The following is a 13,000-nucleotide window of genomic DNA, read 5'->3' on the forward strand; positions in this document are numbered from 1 at the left end:
TGAATATAGAGAAGAACCTGGTTGACAGAAGGCTAAAAACACTTCTCCACCTGAGCTTCATGCAATAAACAGCACGCTCAGACCAGTTTTCAGAGAAAGACTAGAAGCCATTCCTCATCTGGCCTTCATCTGGGAGACAGAACACGTGTATGAAAAGCCCTCTGGGCATACACCAGAGAGAGGCAGGGGCTACGTGAATGTCCCGTGAAGGTCATGTGTCTTGTGGATAGTGCTTTTTTTTTTTTTTTTTTTTTTTTTAGCTTTTCCCCTCGGCTCATTAGCTCATTCTTGGGACTGCTTTTCCCTTCCTCACAAACCATCTCTGTCTACTCTGTCATCTATAAAGCTGACTGTCTACATGCATTTTTTTTCTGAAGTTGAATCTTCCTTTTAACCATATAGCTTCATTGCTAAATATGCCCGCCTTCTTGAACCCTAACTCCCTTGGAGATGAGGGCCGTCTCTTTTTCTCAGGAATCCTCCTGGAGCTCATCCATCCATCTAACCATGCATGCATCCATCCATCCATCCATCTGTCCATCCATCATCCATCTATCCTTTCTTCCTTCCTCCTTTCTTCTCCCCTGTCCCCCCTTCCCATTCTTCCTGTGACACAGAGTTGGAAAGTGGATAACAATGAATTTGGCAATCTATTCACCCAACCTGGATTTGCCTTGGTTTCATCTGGAGAGTGGACGACTCTTCAGGATTATCCTGAGACCCACATGGCTTGGCTTCTGAAGTCTAGCGACCATCTGCTTTTTCTCTTGCCTTTCCTCTCTTCTTCCAGCCAACTCGGATAACAAGAGCTGGCAGCTTTACTGGGAAAAATTGGATAAATTCTGGCTCTCTTGTCAGTGTCACTGAAGACATTCACTATTGTCCAAACGATGAGAAATTTAGAAAATTTGAATGTGAAGGTTGAGTTCCGTGGTTTGAAAGGATCACTGGCTGCTCAGTGGTTTATCTTTTTACCCATGCTGATAGTTGCCACGGGCATATTACAAACATAGGTACTCTTATTTTAATAAGGAAATCATCTTGGCTAACAGTGGGGTATGCTTTACCTATAGGGTTGCCAATCTTCCATAGAAACTGCCTCTTCACAACAGAAGGCAATAACAGCATGTCTAAAGCAATTTCACTTCTTGCTCATAAGTTAAACGCAGATTTTACTTAAGATTTTTCTCTCCTTGATTATAACTTATAAAAGTAGACTAAATCACAACTAACTACCTTTAATTCATTATTGTGTTTGCAGTGTGTGGTGTGTGACTGCCACAGTGCACATGTGAAGGTCAGAAGACAACTTTTGGGGGGTTATCTCCTTGTAGGGGTTCTCTCTCAAGTCATCAGGTTTGCTTGGCAAGTACTTATCCACGGAGATATTTTGCCAGCTCCCTCACCCCCTCATTGCTTTTTATGCCTTCTTTTGCAACTTTACACCTCTTCTTATTGATAAGTAGTCTTTTTGTACTGGCTAAGCACAGAATAAAAACAATAAGGGACTCTGTTCTTCATAATCAATCTTTGAACCAACCCAAACCCTCCTCTCAGTTCTGCTTTCTGTCAAATTACTTTTCTACTTCTCTTACTCTTTTATTGCAGATTTGATGAAGACATGTGGATTCTTAAGGTCACTGTCTGGCAGTATATAAGCCTGCCTGTTTCTGCAAACATAGTATGTTGGTTCAAAGTATGTTTTCTACTTCTAATATATAAGATTAGAGCATTTGGGGGCTGAAGAGATGACTGGTGGCCATGAGCACTTACTTGTTCTTGCAGAAGACCTAGGTTTGATTCCCAGCAAACACATGGTGATTCAAACCATCCATAACTCCACTTCTAGGGTGTTCAATGCCTTCTGACCTTCACAGGCGCCAAGCATGCACATGGTACCGATACATACAATCAGACAAAATACTCACGCATAACATATGAGGAGTAAATCTAATGAAGGTTTTTAAGTAGGGGATTTGCATACATACCCCAAATTTTTCATTCTTTCTTGTGCTAGAAAACTAGTAACAGACAAGCCTGCATTCATTCCCACGAAAGGGTGGCGGGTGGGAACTGATCTTCTGCTCCTGTCTTGAAAGAGGTCATGACTTTTCCAGTTCACACTAGACCCCACCTTAACCTACTGCCATCTCTGACTCTGAGACTAAGTGTCAGCTGCTGTTTGTCATTGCTCTGAAAGGTTTTTTTTAAAAAACATGTAGCGATGCCTTTGTCAAAGGTAGGATGGGAAAGTGGGTTCAGAGAACTAAATGTTCCTATACAAATGCCTGATTAAGTCTTGTGAGTTGCTTCTGGCCCCACTTCCCTTTGGGTTTGCAACTCCTGACCTGTGTCACACCTTCACTCGGTCACTTTTGCTCCCTTTGTCAGTTTCCATATGGTTGCTGGGAACTGAACCCAGCTAATGGGAAAGAGTTGCCAGTGTTCTTAACCACTGAGCCATCGCTCCAGCTCCTCCCTCCTCCCATTGCTTCTTTGTTACCCCATGCTCTGTCAGTTTATTTCCTTCAATGCATCTCGCTCCCAATCTATTTTATGTGCTGCTTGCTGCTCAATTACTCCATTGTAAATATCCACTCATTCGTTCATTTACTTATCCATTTAGTGTGCACTTAAGGACTATAAAAACCTATCATTTCCTTCTATTAAGAAGCCTTCTGCTGCTCTTTGTTGCTGGCAGGACCAAGGTCAGACTCTCTATCCTGGTTTGGGAGTCCTTGGCTACCCAGCTCCAGCTAATCTTTCTGGTCTCTCTTCATTGTCTTTGTTCTTGAACAATACCATCCAGGTGTGGCAGCACACAGCCATAAGCCAAGCATTTGGGAAGAGAAGGCAGGAAGATCCAGGTTGGAATGTATTATTTTGGAGCACACAGTAAAACTGGGTCTCCAGAAAGCCCCCATGACAGCTTAAATCTTAAGTACCAAGCCTGGGGAAACTTCAATTAATATCAACGTTGCCATGGATGTTTGCTGTGTGACCTTGAGCAAGTCTTTTAGCTTCCATGGCTTGACATCCTTATCTGTGCATTCGATAAGACTGTTCAGAAAGAGTTATGAGATATAATAGTTGCAACATAGTAAGAGGTGGATAAAGTTAGGATGAAGGATAACATTGTAAGTCAAGCTACGGTTTACCCTCTATTCTCATTACCATTTAAAATTTGAATACACACACACAAGTATACACATACACATACACACACACACATACACACACACACACATACACACTGGGCATGCATGTGTGACAGTGTACATATGGAGGTTCTCCCATACTAGTGTACATATGGTTCTCTCCTTCTACCATGTAGTCCCAAGGGAATTCATGTTGCCAGATTCAGTGGCAGAGCTTTCTCTTCAGCTACTATTATTATTATTAATAATTATTATTATATCTTGACAAGACTGGCTACTTAATGTTTCTAAATCTTTCTTGTTTAAGATATAGGACAGTAGGGGTGTCCCCACCCACTCAGAGGAGAAGGGAAGGGAGGTATGAGGGAAAGGATTGTGGGTGGGGGTGACAGGGAGAGGGGCAGCGACTGAGACATAAAGTGAATAAGTAAAAAATAATTAAAAAGATACAGGTCAGATAGTTTAGCTTCTATAAAATTTTTGACTATAGGTTGTAGAAATCCCACAACGTTGCATTTTTAGTATATATTTGCAAGAGTGCATCAACTTACAACCCCATAAGCCTGAGGCTTTTGATCCACGCATATTTTCACCAACGTTACTCAAGGTATCTTGTATAAAGCTGATGCTTACTCTTTTTTTTTTTTTTTTTTTTTTTTTTTTTTAAGTTGTCGTCTCATTTGATTATGGTGAAGAATTAATCACTAGGCTTGGGAAATTTTCTTTACTCTTATATGCTATCCCATCACAGGTATTTTTTTTTAAATAAATATTTTTGTTAACGACCAGATTAGCTTTATTGGAGTTACGTCTTTGTTTTGGTCAAGACATTACCTGTTCTGAATGAAACGCATTAAAAACCCTAATGATTAACACAAGCCTTTTGAGGAACTAATGTACCTATTGGCATATTTGGGGAGTCATACCTACCTTTCTTCCAAAGGACTTTAAAGAGCACGCAACATCAAACCTAATAGGAAATAGGTTGATTATGGCTAAGAAGAGAACAGAGACCACGTCTAAGAAGGACGGAGCAGATGCTCCTAGGCACCTGGGATGAGCTAATCACTCTACTTGGTGACTGAACTTGGCTCTGCATTTCCTGGCAACTAAAGCTGAAAGGAAACACATTGGGTTATTCATTCAGCACACATTTGTTGGCTATCTTTTATAAATGGGGCACTGTGTTCACACTGGGAATTCGGATGAGAATAAGTGGGTCCTTGCCTTTAGCACATCACTTGGTTCTGAGCTAGGAGACAGGTGGGAGGTAGTGGGAGTGTGGAGGGGGCAATAAGATCAGAGGAGTAGGGGTGTCGGGGGCAATTAGAGCACAGGAAAAGGCCAGCAACCATTTGTAAGAGGGAGCTGGGCAAGGGTTATGGAAAATGGTTACGAATTTACCAGACTGTTGAGGAGGGAAACAGTCTTGCTGGTAAAAGGAACAACCTATATGGAGACTAGGGTGTGTTTGTGTGTGTGTGGGGGGGTGGGTGGGATGTATTTTCTAAGGTTAGGAGGAGCCAGAATATATTGGGCTATATCTGTCACACAAATATTTCCTGCGTTACCTACTTAAGGAGCCACCAGTAGCTTACTGAGTCAAAATTCCTGGAGGCAAGGCTGAAGAATCTGTATTTGTGTGTATGTATCTACAGGCTAATGTATATTAGTGTGTGTTTGTAGGCCAGGGGTTAACCTTGGGTGTTATTCTTCAGGAGCCATCTACTTTGTGTTTTGATGACAGCCTCTTACTGGGACCAGAGGCTGACAGATTATTTTAGGTTGGCGGGGTAGCAAGTCCCAGTAACTTGCTAGTCTCTACCTCCTGCGTCCCCAGCTCCATCTCCCCCACCATGCCTATTTGCACGAGTGCTGGGAACCAAACACAGGTTTTTACGTTTTTGTTGTTTTGTTTCTTGAGACAGGGTTTCTCTGTGTAGTCCTGGCTTGTCCCAGTCTGCTTGTGCCGAAAGCACTTCACTAACTGAGCCATTTCCCTAGCCCAGGCATCTGTATTTTTTAAGCTTATCTTGGTTAATTTTTTCTATGGCATCAACACTTGATCTGGCTTGTGAATCACTATGGATTAACTTCCCTCTCCAACCCACCCCCCACCACGTGGATTTAAAAACCCACCCGTGGTCTGGGAACAGGAGCCTGAAGCAGGTTGGATATGAGATTGGAGAAGGGACCAGGAATTGATTTACTAAGCACAGCATTTGAAGACTGATCCGAGCACAGAGAGCTCTCAATGTAAAGACTGATTCTATTTACAGAGGTTCTGTGATTTCTAGGGTCTGACATGCGAGTGATTCTCAACATTCAGCAGGGGAAAAACACCTATGGAGTCAAATCACCATTAACAAATGTTGGCTTTGTTCGTGGGAGGATTTTGGTGAGGATTAAATGCGATAGCATAGCTAAGAGGGCTCCTTCCCTTTTTGTCAATGCACCCACAAGAAACAGCCAGAAAGCTGATAATTCTGAATGCAGATCGGGAGCTATTTTACTGCACTCCTGGAGGTGGGTGCTGACAGCGCTGGATTTGTCTCTTGGTGTCTGGGGCCTTAGCCAGGGATGGCTGGCACTGGGACTATCTAGAGTACCCTGGCAGGGATGTCCTAAAGGTCACATTCAGATCAGTCTGTCCACGAAATACCTGGGTGGCCATCACAGGGAGTCCCAGGCTTCTTCACAGTGAAGTCCTGCAGAGTGGTGGAACCGGGCTTGCAGAGTGCTCGGACACATTATGAGTAAGACACAGATTGCATGATCTTCCAGGAGTTCCAAGTCCTATATCCTTGCTTCTGGTACATTCTATTTACATTAAGCAGTTGTCACCCTGCACCTAATCACGACGGCAAGGCACATACTTTATGTCTTATCAGAATAAATATCAAAGACTATGCAGTCACCATTTAAAAGCACAACCTTTTCCCTGAGTGTATTTTTAAGCGCTTAATCAATCATGTTACAGTATTTAATATTTTTATTTGCAGAAAACAAGCAAGATAATTTAAAATTTAATGTTTAATACTAGAAAATGAAAGTGTCACCGTATTTATTTCCTATTTTGAAACTTATATACATTGTGAATTGCCTTGAGATAATTACCATACATGTTAGCTCATGTGTATATGTCTGTATGTTTGTGTGTGCATTTGTGTGTTAGTGTGTATATGCATATATATGTGTGTATATATGGGTATATGTGTGTGTATATATATACATGCATATACATGCATACATGTGAGCATATTTGTGTGTGTGAATGTGTATGTATTTATGTACATGTATATTTATGCATGTGTGTATATGAATATGTGTGTGTGAATGTATTTATGTACATGTATATTTATGCGTGTGTGTTGGGAGGCTGAGGATCCTTTCAAATGGACTCACTGATTTTCAGTAATATAAAACACTGTGATTAACTGGAGTCACCATGTTGAATAAAAGTACCTTTGGATCTAGTCTTCCTAATCTTTTATTACTATTCTCCCAGATTCTCCCCTAATCCAATCCAGAATTTCACCCTCTACTTTGTAGCCCATTTTATAGAGAGTCAGCCACACCTGGCTGTTGCCAGGTAACTGTGGGGCAGAGCCTAGAGGAACTGCCAACAGTGAGTACAGTATTTTAGAATGTGTGTACAAGGGAGACACGAAACAATGGTCTATTTATCTTTATGTGTCTGATGTTTTTCAGTGTTAGATTCTCCTCCAAACTTCTTCCTGTTGTCTCAGATGATAAGATCTCCTCCTTCTAATGGCTAAGTAGACTTTCAGAGTGTGTACGTTGGCATGTTATATGGAATGAAACATAGTAAACCTATTTCCAAATATGCATGTAAGTTTTATTTTATTTTATTTTATTTTTAGACAGGGTCTCTCTAGGTAGTTTGGCTGTCCTGGAACTCACTATGTAGACCAAACTGACCTTGACAACTCACAGAAATCTGCCTGCCTCAGCCTCCTGAGAGGTTGTTTGCAAGAGCAATAAATATGCTTAATCACTGAGCCATCTTGCCAGCTTCCTTACACATATTTTTGTCTGGTACACATGTATGCTTGTGTATGTGCAATCAAGTGGAGGCCAGGGGTGAACATCAGGCATTTTTCTTATTTGCTTCTTTACCTTATCTTTTGAGACAGGGTCCCTCACCGATTTCACTGATTCTGCTAGACTGGCTGGCCAGCAAAGCCCAGGGATCCTGTCTTCACCTCCCCAGTGCTGAGTTACGGGCACAGGTTGCAGTGCCTGGCTTTTATATGTGTATTAGATTCCAAACTCTACTCTGTGTTACCAACTCAGCCATCTCCCCAGCCGCATGAGGTGCCGTCCATAAACTTCACTCCTGGAATTCCTTATGAGAGAATGTAGAACATATTTTTAAGAGAACTAAAAGTTTGTCCAAAGGAAAAGGGTTTGCTCCCCCTGGTATTCTTCAGCTGCTAAGACAGGAGGGCCCCTGCTTCCTTTGGGCTCAGTTTCTCTGAATGCTGGAGTGAGGATTGGAGATAAAAATGGCAGAATCATTGTTTCTGGCTGGAGCTTACCACAGAGAAGTGATGCATAGTTAATGACCTTTTGTGACAACCTTATTTTTACAATCTATTGGGGCCATATGTGGCCTGCAGTGACAGATGGTCCCAATCTGCTGCCACCGGATAATGGCTTGTTTTAGAGGCTCAGGATGGCTGTGACAAGTCTCAGCTGGACCAGCTGTTGACCCTGTAACTCACGCCTGGTCTGTCGTGAATGAATGCCCTCAACAGAATATAAAAGACATGCCTCAGTTCATGGAAGGATGCACATTTCTCTGTCAGGAGAATGAATATATTCATTTGAAAAATATCATTTCATCACCCCTTTGGTCCCACTAGGGACCAGAAAACCTGGGATTTAAGCTCATTCCGTTGGTTACTGAGTGTGTAACTTCAGAGCCTTCACGTAAAACTGTCAAATGGATCCTGATCGAATCATTGAATCCAAACTGGGGACCCGAGTACTTGGTGTGGGAATGATTTGTATTCAGCAACATACCCAGTGTTGACTTCTATGCTAAGTTCACCTTCTCCTAGGTGCTGTCATTATTACCTACCCTTTCAAGCATCGGGGCAGGGGCGAGGGTGAGGGGAAGTGAGTAACAGAATCCTGTCACTTTTAGAAAGTGAACAGCTGGAACGGGCGAAGCCGCCCTTGGAACCTTCGTATCCACTAGCCTCCCACTATACCGTCTCCCTACATGAGCTGGACATGCAGAGAGAAGTGAAGTTCCAAAGTGTAGACAGATGGTGGACGTTAAGGAACTTCCTTTTCCTCTCCTGGCATGCTTTGTCAGTATGTCTGTATTTGCTGTACCTCTGGGCACCACCCTAATCTATGACAGTGTCTTCCCTGCTCTTACTGGATGGAGACTTGTCACCTCTAGAGCAAACTCTGGGGAACCAGCCTCATGGAGCTTCCATGATGCTAGCTAGCTTCGAAAAGCTCCACTGATGTGGGGCAGTGGGGGGGGGGAGTAGGAGGGAAGGGGGTGTGCTGGGGGGGTGAGGGGCATGGGGTGGAGAGAGGCACGGTGTATTGTGGGGGAGGCTCGGTGTGGAGGGAGGCACGGTATGTTGGGGGGCGGTGCGGTGTGGGGGTAGGCACGGTGTGGGAGAACTACTGCGGACTGTTCACATCGCTGAGGCTTATACCACGCGGACAGATTTATCATCTTAAGGCCCTTTATTTAGTTCCCGTTTCTGAAACCTCTTATTATGTGGGCCTTGTGTTTCCTGGTCATATGAATTTTGAGACAGTGATCCCTTTCTGTGAAGAATGACCTCATTCTCCTCATGGAAAAATTACTTTGGCATTTGAGCAAATAGGAATTAAATTGAAACCCAAGACATTTCTCTGATTGTGGTAACTAACCTTCTCCACCCTTCGGCTCTCCAGGGTTTTCCTGTGGACATTGAGTTACATGTTTCCCCCTCTGGGCTCAGATTCAGTTTAAGAATATAATATAAATATTGTTTAAATGGATCCCTCTTTGCCAAGCAGAGGATAAAAAAATTTGATCGTTCAGTTAAAAAAAAAAAAAAAAAAGACTAGATACTTATTTGACCTTGACGTTTCTGTAGGGTCTCTTTACTGCTAACTTTTCAACTGGGATTTTTAAATCTCAAGAGAATTTTTTTTTTTTTTAAATAAAAAGAAAGCTTGTGGGGATATTCAAATGGTGCCATTGAGTCCAGGAAAGAAAGGGTTTTATGGTTTTATGCTGCCAACTTCTCTGTACATGTGTTGACCATTTTATTACCTTGATCTCCTTCCTGCCATCTGGCTTTGTTGGGTCACACCTCCTGTGCCTGGCATGCCAATGACAGAAGACTCCTTAGGGGCCCGTAGGGAGGACCGATTGTATTCAATTATTTTGAGGTCTTTAGCCTGGTACTCAGTGTTCCTAAAGCCTGCTCTCAGTCTAGAGGAAGGTAGGGGATCATGTGAATTTGAGAAGAGAAAATTGAGTCCACAGGGTGAAGCAGATGTCTCCATTTAATGAGATCCAAGCGAAGTGTGACAAGGACTGGTATATATTAGGTTGACATTGTACATTTAGAAAATGATTTTCTGTGGCCTCGGCAAGGGCAGATGCGTATATTAGCGACAGACATCACCGCCTGTGATTCCTAGTCACAGTTCACAGCGTTCAGAGGTTACAGTACAGATTCATTAGATCATATATTAGATTATAACATACATTCATTAGAGCATACCGATCCAATGAAGTTGCCACGCTGTTGAAGAATAAGCAGGTTCTGTTGGTGTCCCTGTCCCTTCATCATGACTTCAGGGTTTCTCTCCTTGAACTCCTTGACATTTTGGGTCAGATTTTTCTGTGGGGAGACGTTCCGTCCACTGTGCGGGCTTGTTTGGTGGCATCCTGTCCTCCACACCCACCCGAGATGCCTGTAGCATCTCTGTCATGCCAGCTGTTGTCTGGGGAATCTAAATTGCCCTCTTTACCACACAAGAGTTACTGCCTCAGATTATCACAGAACCAGAAGATTAGAAATGAAATGAGCTTATATACGGTTATGTGCATGCCTGTGCATGTGTAAACATGCCACCGCGGTCTGAATGTTGGGGTTCTCCCAAATTCTGTGTTGAAGCAAAAATCACCAATGCCACGGCTTTGCATAATGGGGCTTTGGGAGAGGTGAGTTTCTCTTTTCATGTGAGTGGGCACAGCCCTTCCTAATGATACCCAAAGGTGTGCATTTGCAGGCATGTTGTATGAAGGCCCAGTGAGAAAGTGCCGTCTACGAATTAGGAAATATTCCTTCAAGCGGCAGTGACTCTCTAAGCCTTTAAGAATGGAACCTTAACTGCTTTAACTGCTGGGACTTCAAGAAAAAAAATTGCTGCCACTTGTAAAATGCCCAGTTCATGGGTTCTGTAATACCAGCCTCAGCAGACGAAGACTAATTTTTTTCTTTCTCTGAGATGTGAAACTAACAGCGGTCTTTTACATCTCACGAGCTTCTTGTGAATAGATGGGCAGCTCGGTAACTTTTACTTAACAGCCTGATTCTCCTTTCCTTCCACTCCGGAGAGCTGATTCATCCTGAAGAATGGTGACTGCAGATCTGATCCTTGGCAGATTAGAGCTGAGTTGGAGAGAGGTTGTCAAACCGGATCTGCCTGGCTTTGCAGATTTGAGTGAGGTCATTCACAGTGAAACCAGAGACTCTACTGTAAACACTCGACTCCAGCAAGGCATCCCAAGGGCACTTAGCAAAGTTGTCCCTGTGTCTTCCAGGGCCTGGGGAGAGATTCAGTGCATTGACTCATTTCATTTTATTTACTTTATCTTCCAGTAAAAATCTGTATTTGTTTTTGAAATAGTGGTGGAGGAATTGAGGCCGTCAGAATGGCGTCCTCCGGGATGTATAAGGGACAATGCAGAAGGGGTTTTATAGCTGAGTCATGAGTCGTAAAAGCGTAAGACGACAGAGAGCAACTTTAGAATCTCCAACCCACCGCCCGCAGTGGATCGTATCGGGGAACTGAGAGTATGTGCTGACCAACCGGTGTCTCCTTACTCTCTCCTTTAGCAGAGTTGGGCAGACTTGGTCAGTTTCCTCTTGGAACTGTCTTGTCTGGGCTTCCTCTATATCAACCACAGGGACCTCCCACCCCCATCCCCACCTTCACCCTCACTCCCCCCCATCCCCCCCCCATTGTCTTTTTTACAGGCTTCCGTCTATGAGGCTATGAATGGTGAATTTTCTACAGAGTTCTCTCTCTTTCCTTTGAATGCCCCTTCCCTGAGTTCGCCAGGTCCCTGAATGCTAACATCTGTACTTCTAGTCCAGCGTTCCCCTTTTTAAAAAAATTCAAACCAGACTCACGTTTTCAATTGTGTCATTAACATTTCCTCCTTGATGTCTAACAGATACTTCAAACCGAATATAGCCCCACATGGGGCAGTTGTGTCCCTCTCACCTCGTGGTGGTGCTCAATGGCCTCACTGGGTGCCCTCTTTTGCTCACGGTGTTCTTTTCATAGTCTCAGGAGTGACACCCATGAACACTGTCGCTAGCCGTTTTCTAGTCCTGTCCTTGAATGGCATCCCACTAGACCAAGAATAAAACCCCAGCGCCATTACAATGCTCACGTGACTTCAAATACCCAGTGTTGGCATTTAGTCTAGGCTCCGCCCCACAGTTACCTGGCAACAGCCAGGTGTACCCGACTCACTATAAAAGGGGCTGCTTGTCCCCCTCCTTTTGCGCTTGGTCTCCTGCCTCTTGCTCCCTTCTCTTCACCTCTTGCTTTGCTTCCCCGTTTCCATTGCCCTCCCCCTCTCTCCATGTGCTCAAGGGTCGGCCTCTACACCCCTACTCCTCCCACACTCTCTCAACTCTTCTCTCCATGCCCTGAATAAACTCTATTCTATACTATACCATCCTGTGGCTGGTCCTCAGGGGGAAGGGATGCCTCAGCATGAGCCCGCAGAGGTACCCCTCTTCCCGCACACCATACAAACATACCCCTTCATTCTCTTTCTTTTTCTAAAACACAACACCCGGTTCCTGGCTCCTTTGGCTTTGCCTCTGGGATTCCCACCTCATATCTATTTCTTCCTTCCTTGCACTTCTGTGCACCTCCTTCAGGACTGACCTCTCTAGAGCTTCCGTTGTTGCTCCCTCTCAACCCTCAGCTCTTAATTATATGCCTTTCCCATCATCCACTCCCATTTCTTCTTCTCACACCTCTCTTGGGCATTATAAGACTAGGTCGTACACTCTACGACATTACTTCATGAAATGAAGGGAAGCTCACGGAGAGGCTCTGTATCCTAGGCACCTGGCAAACAGTAGGCGTGTAATGAACACGCCCAGCGGGTATTTCTACAACAGGAGACTCGGCCACCTCCTGACCTCCAGCCCTCAAGCTCAGCCTGCTGAAGAGAGGTAGCTAGAAGGAAGCAGGCTAGTTCAGAGGCGATTCATTGATTCATTCACATAGCTCGCAGGTGTAGTCAGGGAAACGGCTGGGGCTGAAGCCTAGGTGACCCTTAAGCAATTTGGTTTTGACCTCTGAGGGAAGAAACCCTGCTGGAGCTGGGCAGGTGCATTAAATGATTTGTAGGCGTTTGTGTAACCTGTTCTGAGATTTCAATGTTCTTTTTTTTTTCTCCATCAGTGTAAATAAAAATCAACTCTCGTTGTCTAGATTTGCAGACCAGATCTTTACTTCCCCCATTTTAAAAGTAGAAAAACAAAGGGAGCCAACGGGAATCTGTTCTTTATTTGTTGTTGTTCTTATTATTAACTATTGTT

The 13,000-nt window shown here is 43.8% G+C and overlaps 1 long non-coding RNA gene across 1 annotated transcript; it reads right to left on the reverse strand.

Annotated features, from left to right (window-relative positions):
- Nucleotides 1-9,689: 9,689 nt before the first annotated feature.
- On the reverse strand, nt 9,690-12,471 carry LOC143435711 (uncharacterized). Its single transcript, XR_013106173.1, has 3 exons — nt 12,339-12,471; nt 11,567-11,791; nt 9,690-10,977 (listed from the first exon to the last, which is right to left on the reverse strand). It is a non-coding gene; the product is annotated as an uncharacterized LOC143435711 (long non-coding RNA).
- Between the last annotated feature and the right edge of the window lie 529 nt (nt 12,472-13,000).

This window comes from Arvicanthis niloticus, chromosome 22 (genome assembly GCF_011762505.2).
Source record: "Arvicanthis niloticus isolate mArvNil1 chromosome 22, mArvNil1.pat.X, whole genome shotgun sequence".
Classification (NCBI taxonomy): Eukaryota; Metazoa; Chordata; class Mammalia; order Rodentia; family Muridae; genus Arvicanthis; species Arvicanthis niloticus.